This window comes from Lathyrus oleraceus, chromosome 3 (assembly GCF_024323335.1).
Source record: "Lathyrus oleraceus cultivar Zhongwan6 chromosome 3, CAAS_Psat_ZW6_1.0, whole genome shotgun sequence".
In the NCBI taxonomy this organism is placed as follows: domain Eukaryota; kingdom Viridiplantae; phylum Streptophyta; class Magnoliopsida; order Fabales; family Fabaceae; genus Lathyrus; species Lathyrus oleraceus.
This window is the reverse complement of record NC_066581.1, coordinates 479,624,830-479,635,484: the sequence shown is the minus strand read 5'-3', so window position 1 is coordinate 479,635,484 and position 10,655 is coordinate 479,624,830. Positions and strand designations below refer to the sequence as shown.

The window sequence follows — 10,655 nt, the reverse complement described above, 5'->3', positions numbered from 1 at the left end:
GTAACTGACTTTCGGAAAGGGAAAACAAATGTTGCAGAAGGAAAATAACACTAAAAAGCTAAAATGCTGTAGAGAAATAAATTGCAGAGGGAGAGTAGACGTGCCCCCGTTTCCAACTTTTGTCCTTTTTATATCTCTTGCTAGGTCATGGAAGTTGAGAGAAATAAGGCATGACTCAGTTGAGTGAGAAATCCACGGGAAAGTGGTTATGTTCCTGGAATTTAGGCACGTTTTGGTTGCTTCTGTTGACTGCTTCAAGGCGTTAATTCTGGCCGTGTGACGCTCGTCATGGGCCTGTGACGGTCGTCACAGGCTGGGCGTGTCGGTCGTCATACACCTTGTGACGGTCGTCACATCAACAATTTCTGTGTTCTTCTATTTTCTGTTTTTCTGATGCTTTCTCATCTTTTTCTTCTTCTTTTTCTTCCTTTTCTACACTTTGCTCATTTACGCATGGAGATTGAAATACCTGCAAAAATAACTCGAATACTTGCGGAATAATCGGAATATAAACTAAAGTGGTATGTTCTTTGAGTGTAAATCAAGGCAAATATATGATGTATTTTCGCGTTATCAAACTCCTCTAAACTTGAATCTTTGCTTGTCCTCAAGCAATTGAAATTTGAAAACACTAATTAAACACGAATACATTTCTAATTCGTACGTGGTTGTCAGGTACTTTGTTAAGACGGCAGATACTCAAGTAAAACACTAAAGATACAGTGACGACACAAGCAATATGCATTAACGTGGACCTCTCCTTTGTACAAGCCAGTTTGAATCATGCTATTATAGCTCAACCTAGTGTCCCTCGTTTCTATTTCACTCGGTTTCATTCTAGCGCAATCACATTAAGCCTTTTGCCTTCGCACGCACTTAGTGAAGTAGCCGGTTAGTGACTTTGATCCTTTTCTTAGCACGGGGTCTGGTACACTAGTGAGGTACCCCTTTATATATATCCCCTTTTTGAAGGTTGTGGGGGATCGAACCGTAGTTCGCCCTACCGAGTCTAGTACCAGGTACCTCTGAACCAACCAGTCGGGTATTTCTGTTCCTTCCTTTTGTATATCTTGCAACCGTTTGTATGGTTCATTTATCAATTTCATGATAGCAAAAAGTATGAAGGATTTTATTTAATTCGTAGGCATCAAACACTTATATTCACCGGCTCTTCACGTGGTTTGTGCTTGAGACGGTGCTGACTGCTAGTATAAACTACTAGGGGTTAATCTAGAACGGAGACTTAAGGTACCAGTATAATGGATATTCAAACTGATCTCGTGGAAGTGAGGGATCTAAGGTGTCGGGACGGTATCAATCTTGTTAGATTTTTCTCAGTTTCCTAACAGAACCTCTATAAGATAACCTATATACTCGTAGGGTATGCATTTAATCTTAAGGACAAAAAATTTGTTATGCCAAATTATGTATAGATGAATGAATGATGGTAACGATTTAATAAGGACAAACAATTTTTTTTGTATTGGCTAAAAATAGAAACAAGTAAAGGAAAGATGGGGATTTCATCCCACATTTAAACAAAGCATTATCCTCAATGCGACAATATAAAGTAAAAGGAAAGAAACATGAAGATCACTACTCGTCGTCACGCTGTTGGCCTCTGCGTGCTCTGGCTCTTGCTCTTGCGCGCTCACCTCTTCCTCGTTGGGTAGGGTCCAATTCCACATGCTGAGTGTACTCCTGGATGGCATCTAAGCGATATGTCAGGGCACTCATCTGGTCTGAAGGCTCCGCCATCCCCTGGTCGTGTCAGTTTGCATAGTCGTGCTAATCCTGTTATATCTGTTGGATTGCTTGCATCATTTTCGTCTGGCGTTCTTCCATCCTCTGGTTGTGTCGCAACATATCAGCGTAGATGTTTTCCATGGTGGCGGGTCTTCGCTCGTTTCTTCGCTGGCCTCGGGAAGATGTCTCTGAAGCGTACTCAGGAGGCGACTGTGGCATGCCTCGGTCAAGTTCTTCCTCGACTTCATCTGCTCCATTATTAGGATCTCCTTCATTTTCCTCAGGGGCGTTCAGATCAAAAATCCAATTCGCCATATTCTGGGGATCTGTACAGTTCCTGTTGGGCATGATGATGCTTCGGACTATCTTGTTTCTAACCACAGGATGATACTTCTCGCCGTCTCTGGCCTTGATGAGGTGTGAAGCACGGCAATAGTCGATGTCAAGGAACTCGGCTGGCAAGGCTGGCATGTCGGCGAGCCTATCCCCTAGATTCAAACCTAGTGCTATGGAGGTGATGATTCCCCCAAAACATGGCTGCCTCTCATGCAAGAAGCCTGAATGTTGGCTAATAGGAATGGAGTGACATTGAACGCGATCGGGTGAACACACAGTGAAGAAGAAAGAGTTCCTTGGATTTTACCTTGTGATTGCTGACTCTTCCGAAAACCGTGGCCCCAGGACTCGGTGGAAATATCTAATAGCTGGGTTGTGAATGTAAGTTGTGTTGAGCGTATCCCAGCTTGTGGCATTCATGTTAGTGAGGCTATACCATACTCCAAATGTTATCTCTGACCATCCGTCAGGGATACATCAGTGAACTCCCTCTCCATGTCGGAAACCAAGCATTTGCGCTAACTGAGTTTGGTTTAGGGAATACTCGGTACCAAACATTATGAATGTGGCGACTCCGATGAGAAACTGAGTTGCGCCAGAGGGGGTAATGTAGGAGAAGGAACTCAGGAATTCTAGGGTCAGCGCCTCGTAAGTTGGTTGCGGTGTGGTGCAAAGCTGTGTCAAGTCGGAGTTTGTCAGCATCCAACCCACGTCGTCCAGAAGTCCCAGCTCCGTCAGACATTCGTTATCAACATACCTCGTAGCTTGGACTGAATGTTGATAGAATTTGAGGTAGTTGTCTCTTTGGCGCTTGCCGACTTCTCCATTTCTGAATATGACGGTTGAGAGGTCGGGAGCTGCTCTCTCTTGACGGGCCATTGGTGAGGTTTATGAAAATATAAGTGTTGGTGGGAGAGGTGGATATCGTGATTTACACGCTTCTCTCTTAAAAGAATGTAAAAAATTGGTTAGTGGAGAGAAGAGTGGTTGTGAGTAGGATGACTTGATGAGGAAAAAGAGAGGAAGCGCGCCTGTATTTATAGGCGTGCTCTCTGGATTCGTGAAGGTCGTCACAGGGGGGTGACGGTCGTCACGCGTATTGGGTGTGTAACGGTCGTCACACACTTGTTTGCAAATTTTCTCATTAAATGTTGCTGCAGTTTAATACAGTATAATATAATGACTGAGAAATTGAATTTAAAAGCATAAATAAATAAATAAATATAGAAGTATAAATAAATAAGTAGCAATGTTATTAAATTAAAAGATTAAAACTAAATGTAATATAAGAAATAATAATGATAAAAGAGCAATAAATAGAAGCAATGAAATGTGCTCCCTCCCCACACAAAACATAGTAGTGTCCTCATTGCTTAGTGTGAGTAGGATACATTAGTGGTCAGTGAAATCAGCCACGGTTCTGTCCCAATGCAGCTACAGCCTGGTTCAAATGATCAAACTGTTCGACGGCGACATCCATTAGGCCTAAGACATCAAGGCGCATGATCTTTATCTCTTCTTTCACAGTTGTGATGTCAACATGGAAATCATCCAGACGGGTAAGAAGCATGGAAAGATTATCTGCATAGGATGGAAGTTCTGGTTCATCTATGTTATAGTAGTTTGGAGGTGTTTCAGGGTCAGATTCATCAACAAGGATAGGGTCATTGAAATACTCATATATAGGCGGTGTCTCAGGAGGTGAAGGCGGATCAATTGGGTGTTCATCTAAATCATAAAGCCGGTTATTGCGGTTATGAACACTTGTTCTTTCATGGTTAGGCAGGGTAAATAGTCGAACAACTTCGTTGTTAATGAGGTAATCAAAAGTATTCGGCCAAAGGTTGCCTAGGATTCTACGGTTAAAGCAAAATTCAATGTCCATGGGTCGGATGTGTCCAAACGGTACATGCTCATAAAGTGGGCGTCTAAGTCCAATGGCATCATCTATCATGGTTACTAGGCCACCTATTATGATTGGGGTGTGATTGTTCTTTGCAAGGTGAATGAATCTCTCCATCATAAATGTCACAACATTGACATGTCGACCTTGGTCGACACAGAGTAAGATAAAAAGTTCACCTCGTGACATTATGGTGTTGTTCTCTTCCTTTCCAAACAGGGTGTGGGCTAGTATTTTATCGAAGTAGCAGATAGTAGGGTTATGGATCATTTGGGAGTGCATCTCGTTTGGGTTAGGGTGGTAATCTCTAGTTAAACTACCCCAAAAGTAATCTAGGTCGATGTCATCGATTAATTCCTCCTGGCGGGTAGTGAAAACAAATGGGCCACTAGGAAATCCTAGGAGGTCAGCAACGTCTCTACGGTTATAAGTGAAGTCCATGCTAAATAGCCTAAAGGAAATCAACCCTTTGTTAAGTCCGTAACCATGTTCGGGGTTGTATATTAGGGAGCTAAGGAATTCTAGGGTAAGTTCATGGTAAGTGACAAACCTTCTCTTAATAGCAGCATTCTCCCATCCTAACTGGTTAAACATAAACAAGATGATGTCTCGGATACCTAACCTATCCATGGTAGGTCCATCATAATATATGGATAAAGCCATATCCTTCCGAGCTAAATAATCATAACGCCTTCTCTGAACTCTTCCTCTGAAAACTGTGTCTACTGGTTGCATGATGAAAGTTAGTAACTAACTAGTTATAAATTCGCCTGTTAGTCGGTATTCAATGTTTCTAAGTTAGTAACTAGGAGCAACAAGTATTACTGCATATAATCAATTAAGGGGAGCAAAAAATACAAATGAAAGTCAAAGAAGGAAAATACTTAGTAACAAAGATAACAAATAAAATAAAAGGCGAGTTGTCTCCCACTAAGCACTTTGTTTAATGTCGTAAGTTCGACAGTAACGTTGCGATGTACTAGTTTTGTGGTTGAGCAGGCAGCTCTATAAGTCTTAGACTATTTGAATAGTCTCTATTGTCAATATTATGATAATGTTTTAATCGCTTCCCGTTTACCATAAATGGGTCACTATTCCGACCTTTGATTTCTATCGCACCGCTTTTAAGGACTTCTGTAATTTCGAAAGGGCCTAACCACCTAGATTTAAGTTTTCCCGAAAAAAGTTTAAGTCTCGAATTAAATAGTAGTACTATGTCGCCGACATGAAACTCTTTCCTAGATATACGTTTGTCGTGCCGTTTTTTGGTTCGCTCTTTGTATATCCTGGCATTCTCATAGGCGTCTAGTCGAAGTTCTTCCAATTCGTGAATGTCCAAAATTCGTTTCTCACCTGCAGAAGTATAATTTATATTTAAGTCTTAATTGCCCAGTAAGCTTTGTGTTCTAATTCCACAGGGCGATGACATGATTTACCGTAGACTAATTTAAAGGGTGTGGTCCCTATTGGGGTTTTGTAAGTTGTCCTATAGGCCCACAGAGCTTCGTTTAGTTTAGATGACCAGTCTTTTCTGGATATTCTGACATCTAGAATCTGTTTGATCTCTCGATTCAAAACTTCGACTTGCCCACTGATTTGTGGGTGATAAGGTGTTGCTACACGGTGTCGGACTCCATACTTCAGAAGAAGTTTTCCAAAGATATTTGATATGAAATGGGAGCCACCGTCACTAACTACTAGTTTTGGCACACTGAATCTAGGAAAGAGGATGTTCTTGAACAACGTAATCACTACTCGTGTGTCATTTGTCGGAGAAGCTACGACCTCGATCCATTTTGAAACATAATCGACAATAACGAGTATGTACTTATTACCAAGAAGATGGGAATGGTCCCATGAAGTCAATCCCCCATACATCGGAGACTTCCACTTCTAAGATTCTTGTTTGTGGCATTTCATCGCGTCTTAAGATATTACCAGTGCGTTGACACCGATCGCATTTTATAACCGCATTATGGACATCTTTCCATAGAGTAGGCCAAAAGAGGCTCGATTGTAGGATCTTAGTACAGGTCTTTGAGGTACTTGCGTGCCCACCATAGGGGGTGGAATGGCAATGAGAGATTATGTCGTCTATTTCATCCTCAGGAACACATCGACGGAAAATACCGTCGGTACCTCTTTTGAAAAGCAGAGGTTTATCCCAGTAGTATTGTTTTAGATCATGAAAGAATTTCTTCTTTTGTTGGTAAGATAAGTCCGATGGAAGCACTCCAACAGCTAGGTAGTTGACAAAATCAGCATACCATGGCAAAGTTGCATTCGCATGAATTTCTTCCACGGGTTCTTCTATTTCGGTATCATTTATTGTTAGTTCAGACATGTCGCTTTCCATTTGGGCTATAAGTCGTTCGTAAGGGAAATCATCATTGATTGGAATTTGTTCAGGTTTATTCCCTTCGATTCGTGATAATTGGTCTGCTACTACGTTTTCAGTACCTTTCTTATCTTTTATTTCTAAGTCAAATTCTTGTAAGAGTAGGATCCATCTTAAAAGTCTTGGTTTGGCATCCTTCTTACTTAACAGATATCTAATAGCGGCGTGTTTAGTGTAGATAATGATTTTCGCCCCTACTAGGTAGGAACGGAACTTGTCCAAGGCGAACACAACGACTAAAAGTTTCTTTTCGGTGGTGGCGTAGTTCATTTGGGTTGGATCTAGTGTTCTACTCGCGTAGTAGATAGCATGAAGTCTTATCCTTTCTTTATCCTAGTACTGCGCCTACGGTGTAATCACTCGCATCACACATGATTTCGAAAGGTAATCTCCAGTCAGGTGGTTGCATTATGGGTGCGGTGATTAAAGATGTTTTTAATTGGTTGAACGATGTTAAACATTTTTCATCAAAGATAAAATCAGCGTCTTTCATTAATAAACCCTTAAGTGGCTTGGTAATTTTTGAGAAATCTTTGATAAAACGTCGGTAGAAACCGACGTGTCCTAAAAAGCTTAGTATTTCTCGTACGGTTTTCGGAGGTTGAAGGTTCTCTATGATTTCGATCTTGGCTTTGTCGACTTCAATTCCTTTATCAGATACTACGTGACCTAACACGATTCCTTGATGGACCATGAAATGGCATTTCTCCCAATTCAAAATGAGGTTCACCTTTACGCATCTTTCAAGTACCATTTCAAGGTTTGATAGACATCCTTCAAAACTCTGCCCACAAACAGAAAAGCCGTCCATAAAGACTTCCATGATGTCGTCTATAAAATCGGCAAAGATTGACATCATGCATCTTTGGAATGTTGCGGGAACGTTGCATAATCCAAATGGCGTTCTTCGGTAAGCGAATGTACCATAAGGGCATGTGAAGGTTGTCTTTTATTGGTCGTCAGGATGGATTGGTATTTGAAAGAATCCTGAATAACCGTCTAGATAGCAGAAATGGGAATGCTTAGCCAATCGTTCAAGCATTTGGTCAATGAAAGGTAGAGGAAAATGATCTTTCCGAGTGACTTTGTTTAGTTTTCTATAATCGATGCACATTCTACTTCCGGTCACAACTCTTTGTGCTATAGATTCGCCCTTCTCATTCTTAACAACTGTAACACCCCCTTTCTTGGGTACTACATGAACAGGGCTAACCCATTGACTATATGATTCCAGCATCTAGTAACTTCTTTACTTCATCCTTGACTACCGTACTTAAGATTGGGTTGATCCTTCTCTGGTGTTCTCTAGAGGTTTTACAATCTTCCTCCAGCATAATGTGATGCATACAGATAGAAGGATGTATCCCTTTTAGGTCGGCGATGTTGTATCCTAACGCAGTTGGATATTTTCTTAAGACATCTAGTAACTTTTCAGTTTCCATTTGTCCCAAGTCAGCGCTGAATATTACTGGTCTTTTGAGTTCAGTGTCTAGGAATTCGTATCTTAGGTTCTTTGGTAGTGCTTTTAATTCCAAGTCAGGTTTCTTTAGGCATGGCATGTGGTTGGGTGTAAGTGCTAAGCATTCGCTTAGACTGTCCTTTTGATATGGTTCATGCCAATTATCGTCTTCAAAGATTGGAGGGATTTGGATTTTCATTATATCAGAGTATGTGGTTTCTTACATCTCCATCTCTCTTACGCACTCGTCTATGACATCAAGTAGATAACAAGTATCGTTTATGGATGGCGCTTGTAAGAATCGTGTTAAGCTGAATTCAACCTTTTCCTCTCCAATTTCGAATGTTAGCTTACCTCTCTTTACGTCTATTATAGCTCCGCCGGTAGCTAAGAATGTCCTTCCTAATATAATAGATGTACTGGCATCTTCTTTGATGTCCATGAGTATGAAGTCTGTAGGAATGTAAAATTGTCCTACACGTACGGGGACATTCTCTAGTATACCGACATGATATTTGATTGAGCGGTCGGCTAATTGAACATACATCTTGGTTGGTCTTAGTTCTCCCATATTGAGCCTTTTATAGATGGTTAAGGGTATTACACTAATGTTGGCTCCTAGATCGCATAGAGATTTGTCTATGACGAAATTTCCAATGACACAAGGTATGGAAAAACTACATGGGTCTTTTAGTTTGGGAGGCATGTTATTTTGGATTATTGTGCTACACTCAGCAGTAAGTGTAACTGTTTCGTTATCCTCGATCTTTTTCTTATTGGATAAGATCTCCTTAAGAAATGTGGCATATGAGGGCATTTGTGTGATGGCTTCTGTAAAGGGAATTGTAATGTTTAGTTGCTTCAGAAGTTCAACAAATTTCCTAAATTGCCCTGCAGTTTTAGAACTTGCGAGTCTTTAACGATACGAAATGGGTGGTTTATAGGGTGGTGGAGGCACATAAGGTTTTTCTTTCTCTTCGGCCTCTTGGGTATTATCTTCCATTTCCTTTGGTTTAATTACCTGCTCAGTTGTGGTTTTGTCTGGTTTTTGGTACATGGAAGGGTTTTGGAGTCTTGGATCTACGGGTCCGTCTATTTCTTTTCCACTCCTCAGTATAACGCCATTTGCATGTCCTTTTGGATTAGGTTGCAGTTGTCCAGGAAATGTTCCAGCTGGAGCTGCTGTAGATGCTTGTTGTTGAGCCACTTGTGAAATCTGTATTTCAAGCATTTTATTGTGGGTGGCTAAGGCGTCTACTTTGCTCGCTAGTTGTTTAAGTTACTGGCTAGTATGTATGTTTTGGTTCAAGAAGTCTTTGTTTATTTGAGCTTGGGTAGCTATGAAGATTTCCATCATTAGTTCGAGGTTTGACTTCCTAGGCATGTTAGGAGCATTATTAGCTGGCTTTTGATATTCAGGCGGAACAGCTAGTGCTTGGCCAGGTGCATACAGGGTGTTGTTATTCTTATAAGAAAAATTAGGATGGTTTTTCCAACCTGGGTTGTAGGTATTCGAATAAGGATTTCCTTGTGCGTAATTCACTTGATCGGTTGGGACTCTTGCTAATATCTGACATTCTGGTGCAATGTGTCCAGGGTTTCCACATAACTCACAGTTTGGAGTCGCGACAGCCACGGTGGCTGCGGGTGGTATGGTCAAGTTGTCTAACTTTTGAACAAGGGCATCTACCTTGGCATGGACATGGTCAAGGCTACTGATTTCATGCATTCCACTCTTTGTTTGAGACTTTTCTACTGGAGTTCTTTCACCTCCCCATTGGAAATGGTTTTGGGCCATGTTTTCAATGAGTTGATAGGCTTCGCTGTATGGCTTGTCCATAAGTGCACCGCCTGCGGCAGCGTCTACTGTCAGTCTTGTGTTATATAGAAGCCCATTGTAAAATGTGTGAATGATCACCCAGTCTTCGAGACCGTGATGTTGACATATCCTCATCATGTCTTTGTATCTCTCCCACGCGTCGTAGAGAGATTCTACATCTTTTTGTCGAAATCCGTTGATTTGAGCTCTCAGCATAGCAGTTTTGCTCGGCGGAAAATATCGGGATAAGAAAACGTTCTTCAGTTCTTCCCATGTTGTAACTGAGTTGGATGGCAAGGATTGCAACTAAGCCCAAGATTTGTCTCTTAGTGAGAAAGGAAAGAGGCGTAGTCTTATTGCATCTTAAGATACACCATTCGCCTTTACAATGTCTGCGTACTGCACAAACTTGGTCAGGTTTTCATTAGGGTCGTCTGTAGGATTTTTAGCGAATTGATGTTGTTGGACGACTGATAATAATGAGCGTTTCAACTCGAAATCGTTTCGATTTATAGCAGGGGCAACAATGCTGCTGTGAGGTTCTTGTTGGGACGGGGTAGCGTAGAACTTAAGAGGACGATTTTGTGGTCCTTCTTTAGCCATGGTTGGTTTTTCTTCTGGTTTAGCAGTAGGAAAGAAGATATCGGGAATATCGTACCTTTGTTGGTACTCTAGTATTCGGCGTCTTATATATAAGAAACGCTCTAGTTCAGCGATTGGTGGTGCTAAGTTATCGCCTTGTGAGCGAGTACTTGGCATACAATCGGGGGAAATAAGGGGAAGAAGATTAGTTTTTATTTTTACCTTAGTTTATACCGTGCAACGAAAGAATCGCACTATTTGACTAAATCAGGTCACCGGCAACGGCGCCAAAAACTTGATACGTGTTGTGACTGTATATAGAATATAGTCTATCGGGTACTTGACTGCAAGTGCACAATCCAGTCGTTTTAGTTTTAAAAGATATCGAACCCACAGGGACCGATGGTCAAAC

At 41.3% G+C, this 10,655-nt stretch overlaps 1 non-coding gene across 1 annotated transcript; it reads left to right on the top strand.

Annotated features, from left to right (window-relative positions):
• The first annotated feature begins 9,770 nt into the window (after nucleotides 1–9,770).
• LOC127133934 (small nucleolar RNA R71) lies at nucleotides 9,771–9,877 on the top strand. Its single transcript, XR_007807729.1, has one exon. It is a non-coding gene; the product is annotated as a small nucleolar RNA R71 (small nucleolar RNA).
• Nucleotides 9,878–10,655: the final 778 nt, after the last annotated feature.